At 36.3% G+C, this 24,230-nt stretch overlaps 1 protein-coding gene across 2 annotated transcripts in view; it reads right to left on the reverse strand.

The window, feature by feature from the left end:
* Window positions 1-24,230, reverse strand: part of LOC148944361 (chitooligosaccharidolytic beta-N-acetylglucosaminidase-like) — a 178,632-nt gene that overhangs the window by 151,991 nt on the left and 2,411 nt on the right. The window contains exon 1 of one of the 2 annotated variants that reach the window (XM_089100338.1): window positions 3,426-3,444. The exons of the other annotated variant lie outside the window; for it this stretch is intronic. The gene's annotated coding sequence lies outside the window, so the exon portion shown is untranslated. Of the gene's footprint in view, window positions 1-3,425; window positions 3,445-24,230 lie in introns of those variants that run through there. 2 annotated transcript variants of the gene reach the window in all.

Genomic DNA, 24,230 nt, shown 5'->3' on the forward strand with positions numbered 1-24,230 from the left:
TTTAATAAACTCATGGAAAATATCAAATAAATTACAAAAAATCACTCTCAAAATTACCCCAATAAATTTCTGCCAATCATGACCTAAGAAGCATCAATTCCACTTTACCAAATCTAAAAGGCCTTTACTTTCACATAGTTATTATTTTTCTGTCTCTGTCTGTCTGTCTGTATCTCTCTCTCTCTCAATTACTCGGACTATCTGTCTCGGCTTTTTCTACAATTAGCTTTTTCTACATGTTTTGACGCCTACTGCAAAACACTTGATTTTGCAGACTCGAAAGTCCTCTCAATAGTCAGTTTGTCAAAACAGTATCTAGATTAAACTGAGAAATGATCAGAAATATCACTCACTAAAACGTTATTTTGGATCAAGGTAGCCGTACAGAATATATTGTCAATCAGAGATGATGCACACTCTGTTATGCAAGATGGGATACATACAGAAGGTAAAGTACTTGCGGTAAGCTTGTGTGAAAGAAAATCCAAAGATACGGAAGACATTATATCCATCAGGTTTATATTAAAATCTCCCATAATAATTAAACTCAATCGACGATTTAAGGATGGTATCCAGTCGATCATTGAGGATGCGTAGATACAGAGTAACAGAGCCACTAGGAGATCGGTAAATAATGCCAACAATTAAATACAAGGCAAGACCACCCTTGGCATCTTTTGTCGATTCAGTTGCTCCATCTTATAACCAAATCGAAAAGCATATCATTTTTAGAATCTAAGAAAGTCTCGCATAAACCAACAACATCAGGCAGTCAATCAGAAACAATCTGTTTTAGATGGTCAATTGAGGAACAAAAACCCTGAATATTCAACTGGAGTACTGAAAAACATCCAACCCGTCTGGCAGTCTCCCTTAAATTAGAAACATATTTACTCGTTACTGAGGGTTTCATTGTAGTCAAATCACCATTAACATGCCCAATAGAATTATTAATGATGCTTACATCATCTAACAGGTTATTTTCTAGTTCAAAATGTCGTCCTTCAACCGGGGCGTACCTAATTTGCCAGTAATAAAAGAACAAATTTTAAGATATGGTATTAAATCATAAAATATCGATGCAAAACAGAGAAATAAATAAAAACACTATATCTAAACGCAATCTGTGAATTATCGAATCTTTATTAACATTGCTTGACCAGCTGGTTTGGCCAAAATTGCCCGCGGTCAGTCCACACATTAAATTTAAACAATTTCTTGCCGCATTTAAAACTTTATATTTGACAAGCTATGTATTTTCTATATTAAAGAAATAAGTTTATCTTAATTATTGGGGACAAAGTATTATAGTATAATTTTTGACAGGACACCTGATGCCTCGCACGTTGAACAAATGAGTGAAATCATTCGTTATTTTTGCACGGTGAACAATAAAGTTGAAGTAAAGGATTCATTGCTAGGCAGTAATCAGCAAACTGGGGAAAAAACATTGACATTATACACAATCGCTCTTCGCTCGGACAGCGCTATTGCGCTGCCTATGATATATTTAATTAAATTAAAAAAAAAGAGTCGGGATATAGCAACGTACCGAGGACAGGCTACAATAACGCTTCATCAATGGCTGGAATTCACTCATGAGCACAAAAATAGATTCCTGATTCCAATCCTAAGGATTTTTTGTACCTGCTGCCAACCATTCACTAAATCTTTGTACAGTACACTCTTTTGCAACAAATTTTTCATTTGTGACATTTTTTGGTGCTTTGGAAAGGTTGTAAGTTTTTTCTCTGGCTCAACATACAGATGGAATATTCTCTCTGCAAATGTTGAAGTTAAAGTAAAGTGGCTTATAGAAACCAGAGAGAAAGCTTAATGTGAAGCTGTTAAGTCTATGTTTAAGCGCTTTATGAAGATTGCTCATACAATTAAGGATCTTTATGATCCTTCAGAAACTGTCGATGCTGGGGCAGCAGCTCTAAGTATATTGCATGCAGTTTGTGATTTCTCATTTTCTTGCTTTTTGTGTGTGTAGAGTAGTGCCCTAAAAAAAGTCAAGCAAGTACAAAAGTACCTAAAAATTGTTCTTTTTAGTAAGCTTCAAAAAGAATCTATTCAAAATAAGAAGTTTGAAGGCCTTTTTGATTTATAATAGAGACCGCATTGTTGAAGTAGCGAGTAAATTTTCGGAAGAAGTTTGTGGAGAGAATTACATTCGTGTAGCCAAAAGAAGAAAGAAAAAAAAGAAATTAAAAAAAAGATCTAAGAAGATCAATGTTAGAGTGCATTGACACGTTTCAACAAGAATTTAATCCTCATTGTCAAGACATGAAAGACATGTCACTTCGGTTTGTTATTTGGAGGCCCATAGCTTGCTAACAAGTTCAGAAGCCGAACTGCCAAAATTAGTTGCCAGTTTAGTTGTGAATTTCAAAGAGAAATGTTTAGGAGGTATGTTAAATGAAATCCCAAGTCTGAGGAGGTACTTATATTCGGCAGATATTCCTACAGAAAAGGCTTGTATGTGGAGTTCTTTGAGACTACTGCAGTTTATAGTTGAATATGAGATTTCAAGTGCTACGTCCAATTTAACATAAAAAATTATAGTCTTACTTAACGCTATGTGTCTCCGTTACGTCTTGTCAGAGGAGTTTTTTTGGAACTTACGCGTATTAGAAGTTTTCTTAGATTTACTATGAGCCAAGCCAGACTCTCTAGCTTAAGGATTTTATCTATTAAGATTAGTACGGCCAATCTCAATCTAGATGGAAGAGGTTCTAAGTAAACAGATGGTTTTAAATACATTAAATATTGTTACGATGCATTCTAATGCAACATGGATGTTATATTAACATTAATTGGACTAGGTTTTAAAATTTAATATTTTGTTTACACTTTGTTATGCCTTAGTTTATATTTACATTGAAATATCTACCTATAAATTCTTTATAGCGCACAATTTACTTTTCCTTTCACTTCTTTGTTCCCATGATGTAAAGTCTTTAAATGAGTATTGTAAATTATATGTTTAACAGTGTGAGAAAAAATCAGCAACATTGGGGGGGGGGACAAGTCAATTTCCCGCCCCATGTGTCAAAAGACTTAGTACGCCACTGAGGCCGCCTTATTACAAAACCCTGCAAGGAATTTTACCCTATATGCAAGAGACTGGTATCGTCTTGGTTTAAATTGTACTGAGAGGAAGAACCTTGGTCATGCTTCAATTGTTGGAATGATAAAAGAGTATGGTTCCCACGTCGAAGTTGTGATTAGACAGTACGATTATAAAACTAAATATCTTTTTTTGGGTATTTTAGAGAGCGACTATTCAATGCTATGTTCAGTGTAAGTTATTGCTTCCAATAACAGAATACAAGCAAATGAATTCACAAAATGACTGAAGACTTTTCAAAAGACTATGCAAAGATATAACAAAAGACTATGAAGACTATGCTGAAGCATACCTTTCCGCATAAAATCATTCTAAAGGGTTATGTCCGGGTGAATTTTGAGAACTTCATTGAAGGTCTAGCTTTGACAGCGAAATTTAAGTACAGAAGTGCATGAAACCCTCAGTTTTTGGTCCATAAATGTTGCACTGTCTTCGTGTTTTGAACCACATGTTTTTCTTTGTTTTCAGTAAAGGATTCCATATGAGAACTGTAGAATTTTCGGGACAGACAGGGAGGATCACAAAACTTTACGCACTTCCCAGTGTGAAAGATGCCATTTTGCAATTTTATATATTTGATATGCTAAAATAAAAAAATGATATTTGTATCTCTAGCAACTTGAATGTATTAGACGGAATCCGACAGAATGCTATAGGTATTATGTTTTGACATATATGGATCTATGTTAGACACATCAATTATAAGAATGGTATTCATTTTGCAAAGTCCAGTAGAACACTGCTGTCGAGGGCCGTTTCCAAGTAGGTTTCGAATTGACAGTGAGATTAGTGCAAAGCTTCAGAAAAATTAAGCAATAAGGACACAATCCCCAAGCTAGTAGTGTTCAGGTCTTGAGTGCCCAACAAATGCAATATAATTTTACAATGTGTTTTGGAAAACATAGAGTCGGCTATTCTATTTTCAAATTATTGTGTTCCACGATCCAGAGACTCCATTATCAATTCCTACAGTGTTCGGTAGGATTTGTCAAAAGAGATTGTACAGAGAGATGCCATTCACTTCACAAACAATATTTGGAAGTCCAAACATCTCAAATTTGTGTTGGAAGGCAGTCCACGATTCTTCTTCACACGAAATCAAACAGTTCGTGGTAACGAACTGTAAGTAATGAGCGACCCGGCTCAATGGTAACCGAAACTCTAGAAAACGGTATTTTGATACAAATAGATACATCAAAAGAATCACATGTTTATGCTGATTTCAAATATATAAGTTTCATCAAGTTTAATCCTACCCATCAAAAGTTAAGCGCCTGAACAAAATTTGGCTGATTTTCGAAAAAAGGGGGAAAGACCTCCTAAAAGTTATAAAACCTTAATGAAAATCACACCATCATATTCAGCGTATCAGAGAACCCTACTGTAGATGTTTCAAGCTCCTATCTACAAAAATGTGGAATTTTGCATTTTTTGCTAGAAGAAAGATCACGGGTGCGTGTTTAATTGTTTTTTTTTTTCCTCAGGGGTGATCGTATCGAACCACTTATCCTAGAATATCGTGGGAGGGCTCATTGGAATGGAAATTGAAAGTTTTAGTGACCTTTTTAAGTGACCAAAAAAATGGAGGGTTACTAGGCCCCCTCCCACGCTCATTTTTCCCAAAGTCACCTGATCAAAATTTTGAGATAGCCATTTTGTTCAGCATGTTCAAAAATATTATAAGTATATCTTTTAGGATGACTTAATCCCCCGAAGTTCCCGGGGGGAGGGCTGAAAGTTATGAACTTTACCCAATGTTAAGATATATTATTGGTTATTTGGAAGTATGCAGACGATTTCAGGGCAGATTTTTCCTGGTAGGGGGGGGGGTCAGGGGTTATGTGGGAGGATCTTTCCATGAAGGAAGTTTTCATGGGGGAAGGGACATTGCTATGAAGGGGACGCCGGACTTCCAAGCATTATTTAAAAAAAGATCATAAATTTAATATAAAAAAACAAGTATTTCAACTGCAACAGCAGCAACATCGAAACTTTAAACGAACATAAAATATTACATATATAATTGGGTTCACCCCGTAGTCAATGCCTCGCTCTTTAAGCCAAAGATTTTTTAGTACTTTCATAAGAGCTATTTATTCTAATTAACGGCCTTTGTGATTAAGCGGTCATTTCTAAAGAATTAGAACAAAATTTGAACTTTCGCTTAAAGAGCGAGGTATTGACTAGGGGGCGAACCCCCTAATAAACGTATTAAAAATATTTGAATATAGAAGTTCGTTACGTAAGTTAATTCGTAAGTTACGCATATTTATTACTAATAAAAACGTTCGTAAATAAAATTAAACAAGTTCCGAGAAAGCCATTTAACTAAATAAAAGTAAATTAATACGAAAATTTTGTTTTAATTATTCATGTACGGTGAGCCAAGATCAAAACCTGCATTTATTTAAAAACGTTCAAAAATCAAATAAAAAAAACAAGTTTTTTAAACTGAAAGTAAGGAGCAACATTAAAACTTAAAACGAACAGAAATTATTCTGTATATGAAAGAGACTGTCCCCTCCTCAACGCCTCGCTCTTTACGCTAAAGTTTGACTCTGTCTCACAACTTTATTTTTAAAAACAATAAAAAACTTTAGCGTAAAGAGCGAGGCGTTGAGGAGGGGACAGTCTCTTTTATATACAGAATAATTTCTGTTCGTTTTAAGTTTTAATGTCGCTCCTTATTTTCAGTTTAAAAAACTTGTTTTTTTTATTTAATTTCTACAAAAATCAATGCAAGATTTGAATGCATTTCACCGTTGATAAATGAACATTGTGTATGTGCGTGAGCCAGTTGCAATGAGTCCCTGATTGGTAATGGTATGTGGGACAAGTAGCTTGATATTGCTGCTACTGGCTCTCAATTTTCAACTTCCAGGTTAGCGGAACTCATTATATGCTGTTTCCAAAAATAAAGTTTAGATAAGATGAGAGACTGATACGTTCGGTTTGCCTCCAACCGCTTTTCTTCGCAATGAAATTGGTTCGAGCGAGTTTTAACATCATGTTTACCTTAAGATTTGGTGCTAACCACTGGGTTTCGTGATTTATTTTACCGACCAAATTAAATTCACTAGTTGCTACATTTTTCAACGCAAGCGTAGACCCTGTATTGTAATATATTTATATCCCAAGGCTGGCCCATTTAATTTCCTGTAGGACTTTGGAGTCACCAACATGTTGATGTAGCTTGTATAGTTGCTAGTGTGCACAAGTGCCTTGCTAGTTAAATTGGGACGCCAAATTAATAAAAATTAACTTAATTTAAACCAAATCTAATGTAACTTACGTTAACTCAACCATTTCAACCTTTTAATCGATTCAAATTTTTTAATATCTTTGATCAATTTTTAATCGATTCAAATTTTTTAATATCTTTGATCAATTTTTAACCCTGGCGTTTTGGAAAATCTTATATGCTCTACCAGCGTTCGGACCAACTGAAATCCTGCAAAAGAGGAAAATTTTTTAACAGGGTCCTAATTCATCAATTTGTACGCAGGAGAAAAGACATAATAGCATGAGCAGGAAACTGTTTGATGAACAAAAAAGGATTTTTTCTCGTTAGAGAGAGAGGGAGAGAGAGAAATTGAGAGAAAGAGAAAAAAAAAGAGAGGGAGAGATATGGCATGTCTTGCACACATGTAATCCCACCCGTCAATAAGTTCATCTCCAAATCTTTTCACTACAAGAAACGTTGATGTTAGTGTAAGGCATGGCTATTATGAACAATTCTACCTAAAACCAATACTATCTGAAAGTTCCCATTTTCAAATTTTTCTAACGATGAGTATTGTTTGGATTGGGATTGGCCTTCATGTTTGCATGTGGTGGTCAAGAAATTATTGTTATTATTATTATTGTTATTTATTGAAAACCCGTCTTCGCACAAAAAGAAAACAACGGTGCACTACAAAGAGAAAAAAACTGAACGAAAGCAAAATATCAGTATACAACTATGACAACGTATCTAAAGGTGAAGAAGACGGCTCCAAGCATGTCTTGAGTAGGGACCTATCATGAGTTCCAGGGGGGACTCCATATATGGGCATAGAATACTGACAGAAGCTTACAACATTGCCGGATAAGAAAGGTAGTATTTGGTACTTTAAAGCACCATTTTCAAGGTTTATTTATTTGTTGTTTCTAAGTGTAATGACTCCGGGACGAAGTTTGCACATGCGCACTAACGGGAACAATGTATTGATCGACTCGAGGTGAACTGGATTTCTGAGGAATTGATTACATAATCGACTAGGACAAGAGGGGAAGTAGGTTTTTGGGAAATTGATTAAATAATCTGCGGGAAATGTATTGATCGAGTCTAGCGGGAACATGATCACGTGCCTCTTTCTAAGTGAATCAGGGAGTCGGAAATATTAGCGGGAGAGGATTACAGAGAATATAAGGAAAGGATTTTTGCTATAGTTTTTATTAGTGTGTGAATGGAATTCATGGAGTGAGAACAGTTTAACTTTACTTATTAGGATATATTTGTGCTGATGATGAGTGGAATGTTTACCCTATTAGAAGTTGATAGTGGAGTTGGTAGCAATAATACAAGAGCCCCAAACATTGCGGTGGAAATCACGAGAGGATCACGGCTTTGTCTGGAATGGGATGAAGTATATGCAAGATATGTGATATCTTTGAGCAAATTTAAAATGGAGGATCAATTATGCTTCATTGCAACAGTTGATATAGCACATGTCAATAGAATTCAAAGTACTTTAAGTGCATTAGTGAAGCATATCGAAGACAATAAACTGTATCGCTAATTGTACCTGTGTACTCTTATTGTTGTAATTATACAATAAAATTGTTTCGAAATCGAAAATGTTCCCTTTCTTTTGTTAGAATGTTAGGCTAACGAATCATTGTCAGTCTAGAGTCAGCAGTCAGAGTGATAGGATTGAAAAATGAATAACTTTGAGAAAGAGAGAATTAGATCGAATCTTGTGATTATGGAAAAAACATTTGATTTTGGATGATAATTTTCTCGAGTTATCCCTTCAATGAAAGATATTCTCTCGGGGAACACTTGACAATATAGTGAAAACTAATTCTCCTCCATTGGACTAGAGTATGAAACTTTGTCGATGTGACTCAAATGCTTATACTCAATTTATTGATATATTAATTGGAACAAAGGAGAATAATATCGTGAATATACTTTTGAGAACATTGCCATAGATTCAATATAGATGGCTCCCCCATTCGAAAGAGGTGACGTCAAAAAGTTACTCCTCTCCCATTCCTCCCTCTGAATTTATCGAACGAGGATCAGTTTCGTTTTAGCTGTGAGAGAGTTGACATCGGAAACCAAAAATGTTCTATACATGTCCACTATGCATGTACACTCTTGGCAGTTGGACATCCTGTGAGAATTGTACAATTATTGATGACTATAATGAAAAGTGCAAATTATGTAATCCTTGTAAATTACATAGAGGCAGTACAAATTAAAGGATGTAATTCATGTCTTGAACAGATTTGTGACTCTCACCCTAGAGGATATCTGTGCTCAAATTGTCACTATGACAAATGTGATCAGTGGGAGAATACTTACCGCGGTATGATTGGAACGAACCCCAAATGTGATTTTAGTTTATTTCTACGAGATTGGTATCGTCGTGGATTTAAATTATTCTGGGAGGAAGAATCTGGTCTACGATTAAACTGTTGGGATAACAAGACAATTTGGTTTCTACGTCATCGTTGTGACAACACTGCCTATTATGACTATAAACCAAGTGATTTTTATTTGGCAGTTACTAAATGTGATTCACCATTAGAAAACACTGTATGTGATATTGCTTCAAATAGACAGATTGAAACTTGTGAATTTCATAATATGAGTGCAAATAGTATAATTGATTATACAAAGAGATATGACAAGAGTGAAGTTACATTATATTTTAGAAAATATGACCCTGACTTTGCGGCCAATCAAGATCAATATACAGTGAATCCAAATGATTTACCGGCATTAATGGTTCACGACAGTTGCCTATTCACCAAAGAAGAAATCTAAAGTGAAGAATAAAGACATTGTTGTATATATACATTTTTTTCATTTATTAATCAACAAATTCACATACATTTTTTAAGCACTTTACTCTTAGGGCACTAAAATCAATATTATACAGGCCAGAGAGGATATTTTCCACCATTAAGTCGTTCAGACGTGGATTGTCTACATAAATGTTGAAAAACTGCTTGTTAGTATAGCCACGACATCGGAACACAAAATATAGTAGTGCATTCAAGCCACAGCTTTTAGTCGTCAGATCCTGCACTCTCTTCCGATTTTGAATAATAGTTTTCCCACTGCTCTCAATATAGTTGCTGATGTGTGGTGTGTAGAATGTATAGGGTAGACCAAGAGGATCAAAAAATTCAATCGTCTTTGCGGTTTGAAAGATGCACAACCAATGACCCGTCTGCACAGTTGACGGACTGCTATTAACAATAAACAGGGTATGGTTGGCACTTTGAATTTTTCCAAAAAAAATCCGAGGGCAGACAATAGGATTTGTATTTGGACATGTAGGGGTCCATATTAAATACATTGATTATTTGACTGGTATTGATGGTGCCAAGTCTAGTAGAACACTGCCTTCGGGAGTGATTTCCCAATAGGTTTCATATTGATTTAGCGAGATTAGTGCAATACTCTCAGCTAATGGGTCAGCAAATGTACACTCTAAACGCACACTCCCCGTACGTACTATACTCATATCCTGGGTACCAGACAAATTCAATACAATGATACCATGTGTTTTAGCAAACATTTCTTCGGTTATACCATTTTCCAATAGTTGTGAATCATGATCTAGGGTTTGCATGGTCAACTCATACAATGTTCTATAGGATTTATCAAAGGATATATAGTAGAGTGGGATTATCCATTTACTTTGCAGACAAGATATAAAAACCCAAACATTCTAAATTTATGTGAACATCCAGGCGACGATCATAGGGTACTAGCAGTATGTAGAAGTGCCGTGGTCTATTTTGATGAAATATAGCCGTTGACACGGGATAATCTGATAACAGTAAGTGATCCCGTGACAATATAATTCTGATCGTGGATTACATGACGAACAAGTAGTTTAATGTTATTTCCACTGGCTCTCAGTTTTTCCACTTCCAAACAGAACTCATAACCTGCTGTTAGCGTACATGTAGTATTGCCGAGGTGAGAGTGAGAGTTACATCTGGATTGGCAGCAAGTTCTTTTCTCAATATGAAATTGGATGGTGCAAGCGTCAATTTTATATCCACTTTAATATTGGGTGGTAGCCATTGGGGTATATTAAATATTTCATTATATATTTTTCCAACTAGATGTAATTCACTAGTTGTAGCATTTTTAACTGCATCTGTGCTATCAGTATTAGTAATATATTCATATCCATTGGAGGTGCCTCTCCATTTCTTCTATGACTTGGGTGTCATCAGCATGAATTGCATATAGCTTGTATAATTTGAGAGATTGTTGCTTGTGCTCGCCAGCGTGCCATTGATGTAGACACTGATTTGAAGAAATAAATTATGTAATATACAATTTTCATAGGATATTCCATCGGCAAGAATTGACAATGTATTATCGAATTTCCGAACTTTCATTTGTAAATCTATAAATGTCGAAGACATGTCCATAAAGTAGTCTTCATTGGAATAAATTTGAAAGTGGATATTATCGGAGACGGGTTATTGAAGATAAAATTGTTCATAGTATCCATGCTTTACACTCGCATCAACATTTTCTGCATTGAATAGATTCAATGAGGAGGTGATTGAAGGTTGGGAATCCTTATGTGGTAGGTAGGACATCTTAGGAAAAGAAATCTAGTTTCGGTCTGACAATTCTCTTCCTGGGGCTTCTTCTTCTACTGTTTACAGTGCGTGTCGGCTTTTAACTTCTTTTCTTTGACAGGGGTTATGTCTTTCATTTCTAACCTGAGTAGAGACTGATGAGTGATGCATTGTTTCTCGACCTTTTTAAACCTTTTACATTTTGTTTTAATCTCTCGCCAAGGGTTCGCGCACTGGACCTAAGATTTTCCGAAGCACTATTTTTAAAATCCTTTCCAGAGCCCCAATCGTATAGTGTAGAGGATGCAAAATCTGTTGCAGCCAGTACAATATATTTTCTAGCCAGAGGTAGCGCAGAGCGCAACAGCTTAGCAAACCAACTGCCAAGACCGTAGCCAGACATTGACGAACGACCTTTCTAATTGTCCATTCCATTACCCTGTTGTCTCGGGCTAAGAGTATTAACATAGCAGTCAATATCAGGACAAACGAATACCACTTTTCTATTAGACATCTTGTTGCAGAACGATGGGACGAAAATGGCATGTAATCACAGCCAAACCTTTTGATATTGCTAGAGGTTCACCGAATTTAGTTCTTAGTTTTAACTGAAAGAGTTCCAAATAGGAAGTTTTTACGGGAATATACTGAAGATGCTTTATATTATAGTAGTGATTGTGTTCTTGATTGGTTTTTCGTTGAAGAAATCGTAGGAGGGGAACATTGCTATTGCCAACCCGGTATGTTTCCACAAATGAAGCGTAGAAAAATATACAAGTGTCTGTGGAGAAGGCAGGCGGGTAGTTAGCAAAAATGAAATTAGTGTTTCCAGCAGTTTTACCGTTGATTATATTGAGCTTAAAGCCAAGAACATCTTTTAGATTATCATTTAGAATAACCTTTTCATCAGAAATGGGTGAACTAATGTAGATCTTGCCCTCCTCCTTTGAATAGTTGAAATAAAAGGCTCTTTTTTTTATTGATAGAACGACATAAATCATTCATACAAGTGAGTTCTTCATTGGGTGATTCAATATATGGATAATCCATCCAATTGATGTTTTGAATTTGTTCTTGATCACCTGAGAGTGGCGGCCAATCACAGGGTTTAATTTTTATATCATATTTGCGATCTTTTCTAAGGATTTCATATGTATTTTTGAGAATATAGTCGACAAGAGCCACTTCATACGCGCCGTCGAATTCGATGGTGGAGGAGAGTTTCGTGCAAAAATAACTTGTTCTATTCAAGTGATTGTAGAGAGGATCAGAAACATTTGACACGAAAGTCCCATAAAAATCATTGGGCATAGTCAATATCTTCAACACTGACCCAAGAATCAAAATCAGAGTTGTATCCTAGCCAGCGAACAAGCAACTGTCTCTTGCCCCTACGAGTTTGACTCTTTAATATCTCTTCAATTTGATAAATTTCAATAGTGTTTCTAACTTTTTGTAGTTCATATTCATAAGAACCACCGAGAATCTCATCATCTTTGGTGTCTCGCAGTCGATACGTCGTGGGTGAAGTGTCTAGGATTTTGAACCCCTTAAAAAGTTCAATGCTCCATTAATAATTCCCATTTTCAAAAATATTGGTGGTTCTATTAATTCGAACAGTATCACCAACATTGAATTTCTTCTTTTTCTTCTCATTGCCATTGGAATATTGCTTTAGAAAAGCATCAAATGTATTTTCACTGCAATGAAATTCCCGAGGGCTTGAGTTGGACAAAGATCGATGGGGTCGATGGTTATATATTCCCATGATTTTATCTCAATCGTCAATAAAAGCATCAGTATTTTTCAGTGTACAATATCTTGAAATTACTAGACGAATCGTGCTTATCCATCGTTCAGCTAATGCAGCCTTTATCGGGCTATGACTATGATAAAGTGTTGTATTATATTTCAATAGAACTTTTTGCACATGAGGATTAACAAATTCGCTACCGCGATCTGATTGAATTTTTTTATATAAATCCTGTTCAAGAATACTTTCTAAGGCATGAGCAACTTCAACACCTCTCTTTGATCGCAATGGAATAGCATAGGCATAGCGACTAAAGATATTGATTGCCACTAGAATATATTTGTAGGGTGTATTGTGACGCCGTTGTATCTCATCTAGAGTTAAAAGATTAGTTTGCATTATATGCAGAGGGAAGAAGGCTTTATTTTGTCGATATTGTTTGCACGAAGCCTGCGATTCCTATTCAGAGTGTAACTCGGTTCATTTTCTAGATACTCTTTTGTTTTTTTTTAATGTGCTTCCATCTATGCAAGAGGCAACTTTAGAGCGTGTTGGGGGGGGGGGGGACTTAGACTTCCCACTTCACCAATATTTTCATAAACATGCTTCAGAACTTCAACCATTTTGAACGCAAACACGTAGTGTAATGTCCACTCCCCTTTTGCACATTGGAGGGTGATCCAATCCATTTTCACTTTTGACTAGCAGCCACAGGTGTTATAAAATCATTGCTGCTGCTGCTAGTATTTTCCAATATTGAATCTTCTTCTTTTGTAAATGGCGGTGTTGGTGTTGTTGGAGGACTATATTCTCTTAGTTTCTTTATAATTTGCTTATTGCCAATAAGACCTTTGGGGAAGTTTGATGCATTTAGAAAGGTGTATAGATTATTGTCAAATGATAAAAGTCCTTTACGATTCGTCACCATATCAAAAATTAAATCAACTAAATTATAACTTTTCCTCTGAATTATAATTCGTTTCCCTGCGCTGTCAACTTGGACTTGATCATCAGTTTCCAACATGGGATATGCTAATACTCTTTTACTCTGTTCTCGATAGGTCACTGGCAATAGGTTTCCAATTGTTGACACTATAGAATTCAATTCCTTCTCCTTTGATTGCACTGCATAATCTTGAGGAGATGGTTCTTTTTTTGTGATCAATGCCGGTGGATCGCTCACGATAAGGTCTATGTTTGTCCACACGCCGCAATGCATCTCGAAGTAAAAGCAGATTTTTATCGTCAGCAATATTTTCGTCATTAATGAATTTGCTTAGAGTATCTTCAAAATAATCCACGGGCGAGAGGACAAGTTCAAATGGCGTCAATTTATAGGGTTTAGCGATTCTCTAGAGAAAACTGTTTACAAGTCCTGCAATTATTGGCAGTAAAAATGTAAAAAAGCTACCACCCGATTGAAGGAGACGTTTTCTTTTAAAATTTTCTTTCTTGTTTTTGCAACCCAAGGCGCGTACAGTGAAATGATGTTGCTTTGTCTGTTTTCTAACACCTTATGGTAAGTGTACATTGCCCTCAGTTAAGTTTAAACCAAGTTCAGATATTAGATTATTAAAACCATTGTCAACACTAAGTTTGAGTACGGACTTCCTGAGTGGAGGTTTTGAAGTACCTAAAACGGAAAATAAATACCGTTGTTCGTGTAGTTTCTTTAGTGTAATGATGGCAACTAATAGATTTTTCTACTGTTCACTGGAAGATATACAGTAATTTCTTTGTCGAAAATATCTGTGACTACACGTAGATCCTCGGGTGGACTCTGATTAAGATCTAGCAAAATCTAACCGTTGGGCTTATTTGTCGCCTGAGTGTACGCTGGCAGTAGAAATTTGGGAGCGGCGGGATATATTTGTTTATTGAGAGTTATTAGCGAGCTAGAATCACGAACAACTCGGTAGATAATATAGATGGTGCAATTCAAAGCAAGCGTTCTCATACATTTGCTCTGATGAAACAGATTGTGTAGAACTAGGGTTATGGAAATGTTTTCATGATGAGAGCAAACGGTAAACAGCTGTAGCATTTCCTGTGAGAACTGTTCAATGGATTCAGCCAAATCATCAATAATCAACCACGAGTTTGGTTCAATACTATTGAAAACAACAAGTCCTCATATGAATTGTTTTTGCATGAATGTGACAATAGCTTTTATTTGATCAAATGACTCTTGCCAAATACTATAGCAATAATAAATTTTCTTTGGTTTTTCCAAAAACATTTTATTACAATTTTGAATTATTTTAGCTAGGAGTGTCGTTTTCCCAGACATTGATGGACCACACAGAAGCGACTTGAATGGTGTTTTAAATTGATACATACTGCTGTTGACAACAATCGGACTACAACTAACTGTAAACCATGTTTGTCCAATCAACAAGTAATAATTTTCCCATACATCTATCCAGTAAAAGAACAACAAAACAATATTTTTTTCATTTATTGGACATAAAAACATTTGTTCAACAAGAACGACATTTATTGAACAAAAACACTGCTCAACAAGAACAACACTATTTGTACAATAACATTTATTAACATAAAAACACTTTTCTGTTCAAGAAGAAGAACAACATTTATTAACAACAACATTTTTTTCACTTTTCTGTTAGAGAAGAACAATATTTATTATCAAAAACACCTTTTTGTTTGACAACAACAACGACACTATATGTACAATAATATTATTTATGGTCATAAAAAATAAAAAAACACTTTTTGTCCAGCAAGAGCACTATTTGTACACACACATTTTTGTACAACATCGTTATTTGTACAACACTTAAAAAACACGAACATGAATAGCACAGTTGAACACTATGAATTTAAAAGGACCCCCACCGGGAGCCGCGGGGGAAGGCCGGCCAAGGGTGGGACCCCTAACCCCCCAGGAGCCGAAGGCTGGCCACGGGCGGGACCCCTCACCCCCGGGATCGAAACAGTATACAATAGTCACCGTCACTGCAGGTTAGAGCATTTAATTTATCAGGTGAGGTTGGGTTAAGTTAATTCATGAAAGGTTAGGTGAGGTTAGGTTTGGGTTATGTTAATTTATCCAGACCAAGTTGATTGCGATAGTCTACACATTCACTTCCATTTTCGCTATAATTTTCGAGATGCGTAATAATATCGTCTATCCAATCCACAAAAACACCCTCAAAATTTTCTAAATGCGGATAGACCACTCGCATCTCGGTATGTACATAGTGATGATAAACCTCGCTTTTCCCCTCATTTAAATAAAACACCTTTAAAACACTTGAAACCTTAATTGCATCCCTACCCCCCCCCCCCTCCCCACACACACACAACTGAATCTGGTTTTCTAATAGTGCACGAATTCTATCTACATATATATGGACAATTTCTATAGGGTCAAATACAAAATTACCCCCCATAAGCGAATTAAAAGGATCCCCAAAAGTTGCAGTGTAAACGACTATCGTATTTAAAATTGAATTTGACAGTTGGAATTCAGGAAATGTTATAAATTGGGCATTGTCACCCTCCCCTCCCCCTCTTGTATAGTATCACTACCCCCTCCCCCACATTGTTCGTCAATAGGGCAATGGGAAAACACTTCAGTAGTTCGAAGTGTGTTCATGTAATCTGAGGGGGGAGGGTTCCCTCTTAATTCCCGGGTAAAATCATCTAAAAGCTGTAAGGTGTTCGTTCATAGCACAGGTAAGTCCTCCTTCTCAACTGTGCTATTATCAACATTAAAATAATCAGTTACAAAATTATCAATATTATCTGGTTTTTCAAGTGAATTACCATTCCATGGTGAATTGTTGGGGAGGTCCACAGGCGCGTTTTCTTCTCCAACTGTCGAACAGGACGGGAACAAGGAATAAGGTACCAATACAACCTATAAAAGAAAATAGCTTATTTTCAAAGTGTCTAAATCACCCTATTTTCAAAATTGGTTTATTATTTAAAACGTGCTTAGCAGTAGTAGTAGCATTTGCTTAATTCACTGTTCTGAAAGTTTCAACTTAATATAATCTAAATGACAGCATAGTAGGTTTTGATTTTGTTCAATAAATGTTGTTCTTGTTGAACAGAAAAGTGTTTTTATAATATTTGTAGAAGCAAGATTAAGCATTCGTTAATAATGCAGTTTATATCGCAAAGATTTTGCTATTTACTATGAGAAATTATGACCGGAATATAGTGCCTTTTTTGGCTTCACTAAGAGAATTTAGCAGGGTGAATGCATGCACTTGACCTGATTCAAAAGGGAGAACGCTATATTTACTTTGAGAGAAAATGCCTTTTAATAGCTCTGACACACTTTTACTGTGTTGAAAAATAACGAAAAGAAAGGCCTAACACACTTATATTGTGTTGAAAAATGATGAAAAGAAAGGCCTAAAACAGATGGAAGAAATAGGTAGATATTTTTCTATAACCGGATAGAAAGTAGAGGCAAAAAAAGTGCAAATTAGAATCTGGAATTATTTTGAAGTCTAACGGTACATTCTCTAACATTCAAATTGACTTGGGAGAAAATTCATTAGCGGAAATAATTTTTAAAAACTTACATTATGATTTGCAGCTTGCTTGTGGAGGGTTGAAGGAGGCTCATTCTCGCCTTGTATAGACAGCATTGGTCTTGAAGATCCAGGCATTGCAGCTTGCACGGAAGGCCCCGTAGCTAGACTGGGGCTTGAAGGGTGCGCATTTTTGGCTTGTAATAGGACCACAGAATGCCCCGCAGCAAAACCGGGGTTCGAGGGGGCAGCATCTTGTCCGTTTAGGGCGGGGCTAGTCACATTTTCGCTTTGCTCATGGAGTGCAGATGGACCAGGTAAAGCATGATGGGGGATATATGGGACGGTTACGTCCGTTTCTTGTATAGATGGGTTGGCGCCGGCGATGACACTGGCTTGTACAGCGGGGTTCACCATATTATGAGAAGCCGCCCATTCTCTTTTCGGTTTTCTGCCAGGTTGCACAGAGACTTGCGCAAGAGCTGCCTCACCCTCTCTTTCTCTCTTTGATGGAGGGGGGCATTCTTTAAAATTATCCTTAAAAAAGAAGAAAAAATTTAGTATGGAATAATGATCCCCTTTTTACAAAAGACAAATTAGTACCCCCGCTCCTAAACTTCAGTGTCGCGTGTCGAAATGACCACATTAGTTTCTTGTCAAAGGTTATGTCTGCACAAATAATCCCCCCTTACTTTTCACGCGAAGAAACAGTTTGTTTTCCCCTTACAGCGAAGGTGTTAGAAGCGAGGCATTGTTCCTCCCTCCCCATATAAACATTGAGCACTCAAAATGGAAGAATCATAATTTAGATAGTTCCGTAGGTTACAAACCCATAGCATAAGTTTCGAACTATTATAAAGTAAAGAAACAGGGGGCTGTTTAGATATAGACTTGTTAATAAAATAAAAAAGATCGTTAACCCGGCGAATAGGCCTAAAATTTGCGATCATAGGTAAAATGCTATTCAATTTACGCATAATATAGACTTCATGCAAATCCTAAAGACTTTTCTTTCCAGCCTCATTGTAGCTATGTATTTTTTTCTTAACCCCCCCCCATATAAACACTGAGTACTCAAAATGGAAAACGAATACTACATGAAACTAACACCCATCCCCTTTTAACCATCCCCCTTTTTACAGAAGAAAAATTAGTACCCTCGCTCTTAACCGGAATTTATTGTCAGGTATAATGTTGTCTAGAAAGCATTTATCTCCCTTTTCAGTAAAGCAAAAAGTAAAATTTGCGATGAAGAAGCTATGTCGCTAATTTGACCAAAAGGTATCTTTTTCAGCGGAAGCTTTTGCTATCCAAATTCATAAGTATTTATCAAAGCCGGATGTACTTTATAGGGTACAATAGATACACTTGTTTAAATATCTGCGGAAATGCTCAAGTCAAGTTAGTGGCATAAAAAGAAACAGTATATTAATGGTCGACAGAAAGTTGACGGTCACTTTTGGGTAAGAATAAATTTATCAAAAACAGAATTATTTCTAATGAAAGAATTGAAGTCGTAAACACTTGGGGAGGGAGGATGGGGTTTACATGGTGAAAAAGAGTGTATTTTACGTTTTCTATCGAGTATAAACATTATATAGTGGCGTGTGTAGGGGGGGGGGAGGGGATATCCCCTGAATTCGAATTTACTGGAGTGGGACTATGTAAAATAATTTTATTTGCAAATAAACTAAGGAAATTTACTATACAGAACTCACATTATAAATCGATTTAGACAAAGTTTCCAAATCAAAAATATCAGATGTATTGTCCATGGTGTCTTAAAACTTTATGATAGTTTAACCACAACGCATGTCCGTTACATACAAAATATCAAGGGCGAATTGTGAAGTAATGGGAAACCTTTCGTAGCTTCCCTGATTCATTTAGAAAAAGGCACATGATCATGCTACCGCTAGACTCGATGAATACATTTCCTACAGATTATGTAATCAATTTTCCAAAAACACACTTCCCCTCTTGTCCTAGTCGATTATGCGATCAAGTCCTCAGAAATCTTATTCCCCTCGATTCGATCAATACATTGTTCCCGCACATGTGCAAACTTCGTCCCGGAGTCATTACACTTAGAAACAACAAATAAATCGACCTTGAAAATGATGCTTTAAAGTACCAAATACTACCTTTCTTATCCGGCAATGTTGTAAGCTTCTGTCAGTATTCTATGCCCATATATGGAGTCCGCTTTGGATTTCGTGATAGCTCCCTACTGTCTTGAAATTTTCTGGTTGTGTTTCTCCATAAGTTTAGCAACGGCTATAGTAAGATCTGCTTTGTGAAGACTATTGATGAGCTTTGAATTGCGTGTTCAAATTGGATATCCCAGTAGGTATTTTGCAAACGGAAGAAAATGGAGCGGATATTCCATTTATCAGCATTCGTAAGAATTTTCCAGAAGGGTGCAATGTAGAGGATGTAGGGGAGATGTGGGGGAGGGTAATAATGTTGTACAGCGTCGCGAGATAATGGCAATTGAAATGGAGCTTAGCACATACTACGGAAGCATATGAAGCTTATATGTGGCGCTTGATGCCTTCTGTTAGGAGATGACGAGAGAAAATGGTATTTCCAATGGGAATACGTAATAAAGTAAATTTCCTTCGTAGAACTGCAATGAAACAGTTTTATTCTGATAATTTTGAACAACACAAAGGTGACTGCAGGGCACGTGGCAAACTATAAAGAATGTGCTCGGTAGTGGCAAATCTTCAGCTTTCCCAGAAAAAGTGAAAATTAATGGTCATAGTGTCCATAATGAGAAGGATATTAGAAATGAAATTTGCAAATATTTCTCTAGAATTGGTAGTGATATTTCTAGCGAGGGAGGAAAGAATAGTGACCAGTTTTCGGAACAGGAATTCCTTGACAACCGAGGTGAATCCCAGTCCTTTAGTTTTGTTGAGTGTAATCTGAATGATGTAAGTAAGGCTGTCAAGTCGATAAAGTCAAACTCTGCTGGAATGGATGGACTTAACCTTAAGGCGTTTAAAGTTGTAAGTGCTTACCTCTTACCGGTTCTCCTATACCTAGTGAACCTATCAATGAGAAAAGGTGACTTTCCACGTGCGTTAAAACAGGCTAAAGTGATTGTAATTCACAAAGGAGGTGACAAGAAGGAGTTGTCAAACTATAGACCAATATCAATTTTACCTTTATTTTCTAAGATTTTTGAAAAAGTTATTTATTCCCAAGTTTATTCTTATTTAGATTCTTTTGGATTTGTTAACGATAGTCAATTCGGTTTCAGAAAGCATCACTCAACGTTGCACGCAATGCATCACCTTTTAGATAATTTGAATTATGGATTTGAAAGAAATTTAGTTCCTTTAATGGTATTTATTGATTTGAAGAAGGCGTTCGATACAGTTAATTTTAATATACTTTTGAAGCGGTTAAAAAGTCTTGGAATTAAATTTAGTGCTCTAAGTTGGTTTGAATCTTATGTTTTCGGTCGGTCTATAAGTGTTGAGAACAAAGATATTGTCAGTGAATTGATGCCTGTTACTTGTGGTGTGCCGCAGGGTTCCGTTCTGGGACCTCTCTTGTTCCTAGTTTACGTAAATACATTGCGGTATTATATAAGTGATGGTGTTGTTACTACATTTGCTGATGATACAGCTATAACTCTTTTTGCAAAGTATGTTCAAGAAGCTGTTGAAAAAGCTAACCATGCACTTCAGTGTCTCCGCGTATTTGTGAGCGTGAGTTGTCTCGCTGTTAATGCAAAAAAAGCCAGTTACATGATTTTTAGCAGAACTGGGATTATTTCCCCACTGGATTCGGTAGTTGCATTTGCCTCTGAGCCAATTCAACAAGTATAGGACATCTATAACTTGGGTTTTCACGTCGACTGCAATTTCAGCTGGAAGAAACACAGTGAGATAGTATCACTTAAAACTATCATAGAACTCAAGATAATGAGAAAACTTAAGCCCAAATTTCCTCTGTCAACGCTCAAGCTCATTTCAGCGCTATTGTAGACCCTTATATTGGGTAGGGAGGCTCAGTATGGGCCAGTAATTTCATCGGCATCTGTAAAAGGATACAAATTGTTCAGAATAAACCGATCAGAGTACTTGGGGGAGATGTGCCATTGTGAAAGCAGTGCCCAATCTTACATAAAATTTGGCATTCTGAATGTTGGGCAGCAGCGTGATTATCAGTTATCAGTGTTTGTCTATCAGTGTCTGAATATGTTATCTCCTGAGTACTTTTGGAGTGTATTTTCCTGCAATTCTCTCTACCATGAATATTCTACACGAAATGTTGACCATTTGGTCAATGAGATCCGACATTCAACAAGGTCAAGTTTTGCTTTACGGAACAAAGGTGTTTCGGTATGGAATGGTCTCCCGGATAGTATTAGAGCGGCCAATAACTTAGTTTCATTTAAGAAAAAGTTAAAGAATTTTTTTTGTTGAAAAAGGAGGATAATTTTTGGAGATTGGGAGGGAGGAAGGGGGGAGGATGGTTAGAGTGTGACAATGTAAATTGTTTCCTTGACTTTTTTTTTCTCCTTACTTTCTTTTTTTTGAAAAAATAAGAATTTATTAATAATTATTATTGTTTTTATTTATTTTTGATTAAAGGGTGGTTAGAAGATACAGCCACCAACAGGATTTTTAAAAAATCTTAATGTGGTTGTCTAGTTGTTTCTGATGTTTGTTGAATGTTTTTTTGGTAAAGTAAAAATGTGTATCTCTATGTCTTTCACCCCCCCCCCTGATGTGCAAATATATAGCCCAAATTTGTTTCTAAACTATTATATATTCATCCTATTTTATTTCATTAGCATTAACCAAACTTGACTTTTTAGAAAAGACCGCATAATGCAAGAGTACCAGTAAATGTAATGTTTCATTTAAGTGTTTTTTCTTCAATGACCATTTTTCCAAGTATTAAGTACTATTATTAGGTTAATGTAGTTTTTTATATTGGGGTGGAGGAGGAACGTGCATAGCTCTGTTGGCCTCAGGTGGCTTGGTGCTGCGGTGAGTTGTTAATAGTAGTAGAAGTTTACGTTATTTGTGCCTTTCATTTATGTTATGTTACAAGGTTCATGGCCGTATTTATTGGCTTTAAAATACACTTCTCTATCTATCTATCTAATACGCAGAATAATTGTACCAAAAACATTTTGCATGCAGATCCGTCATACTTTACCCCCCCCCCCTAATATGTCAATTTATAGCCCAAATTTTTTTCTAAAGTAACAAAATAACTAACGAAAAACTGGTTTGTTCTCGAATTTTACACCGCGTAAACTGGAGTGTGTGGCGCATAATACACAAGCAAGTTCCAAAATTCCTTCCCCCTACGAAAATAAACAATAAAACTTAAATGAAATTCTCAAATTTGGAAAGCCTTATTTTCCACGGGGGGGGGGGGTGTTTATTTTCTGCGTGGGGTATTTTCCAGGGGGAATATTTTCCGGGGGTATTTTCTGCGGGTGAGGCGGGGGGGGGGGGTGTATTTTCAGCGAGGGATATTTTACGGGGGATATTTTCTGCGGAGTGTATTTTCCGCGGGGCTTGTTTTCCGCGGGGTTATTTTCCGGGGCTGGTATTTTCCGAGGGGTATTTTCTGGGGGTGTGTTTTCCCGGGGGGCATTTTCCAGCGGGGGGGATTTTTTTTTTGGGGGGGGTGGAGGGGTTAATAGAAAGGGGGGACAAACGCATAGAACCGAAACTCATTTGTTTAAATTTGCAATATATTAGCGCAATTATCATACACTGAGCATTCAATTGAATCGTCGCTCTCTGTAACAGCCAAAAAAAGATCTGTGGCTTTATAATGGTAAAAAAAACTAATTTTTTCTATTGAAAGTAAGGAGCAACATTAAAACCTAAAATGAGCATAATCTATTCCGTATATGAGGGGGACTGCCCCTTCCTCAATATTCCTCTACTTTTAAAAAAAGTTCTGATTCTAATTAAATTGCCCTTGCGTGTCAGAAATCATTTTTAAAGAATTGGAACAGAAATCGAACTTTACCGTAAAGAGTGGGGTATAGAGAAGTAGGCAGCCCCCTCGTATACGGAATAATTCTTGGAAAATATGAGATGAAAGGATAGTCGTTAGTGGCCATAATCTTTCAAATATTATCACTTTGTTCACATTTTCCTTTTTCTGTAGTTATTCTTGTGTTTCGAAAAGAGGGTAGTGCAGGTGTTACTCATTCCGGAATAATTTGTGTTGTAAACACCCCAAGTAGGTGCTTGGCCTATGATGGGCCCTCCTCGATGGATCCGTAATGAATGCGCACTGAATATTGCAACTATAGCAACACACCTATTCATTTGTTGTTTAAGATGGTAAATGTGCTTTGAGCAGAATTATGAGTGAAGAGAAATATACACAAATAGTAAAGTATTCATTTAGTTTTAACTTCCCTTCACATTCCATCACGCTACGTTACGTCGATTGTAAACCCGGCTCTAGGGGCTTATTGTGTATTATTTTTGCGGCATAATGTCCCTGTTAAGGTTAAACTCATATTTTACCTCTGGTAATCAAGGATACTTCTGTAGAATTACCTATTCTGCACAGTAGGACCCCCCCCCCCCACCTTACCCACTTGCAATCGTTCTACAAAATGAGTTTATTTAGTTTTTAATATTTTGAAAGAATAGATTAATCTAAAAATTTAGGTATGTTTTTATCCCTGGGAAATTACCATACATAAAAACATAGAAGGCGTAGGCCTACGTGGAAAATTATTTTCCTTTTGACGCAGAAAACGTTGTGTGTTAAAACTGTGGTAAATATATAGTATCTGAAATTCTTGTACGTCAAAAACTCAATATGCGATTAAAGCAATCACCTATTGGCTCTTTACAGAGAAATAAAGGAGGAGCAATCATACGACATCATAAAGCCAATTAAAATACCTATCAGAAAAAGAAAAAAAAACTTAAAAAGATACAAAATATTTTCATTTAAAATCGTAACTGAATATTAGCAATTATTCGAATGTTTTTCAAAGTGG

This window comes from Artemia sp. Qi Xiang Cuo, chromosome 14 (genome assembly GCF_049724085.1).
Source record: "Artemia sp. Qi Xiang Cuo chromosome 14, ASM4972408v1, whole genome shotgun sequence".
In the NCBI taxonomy this organism is placed as follows: Eukaryota; Metazoa; Arthropoda; class Branchiopoda; order Anostraca; family Artemiidae; genus Artemia; species Artemia sp. Qi Xiang Cuo.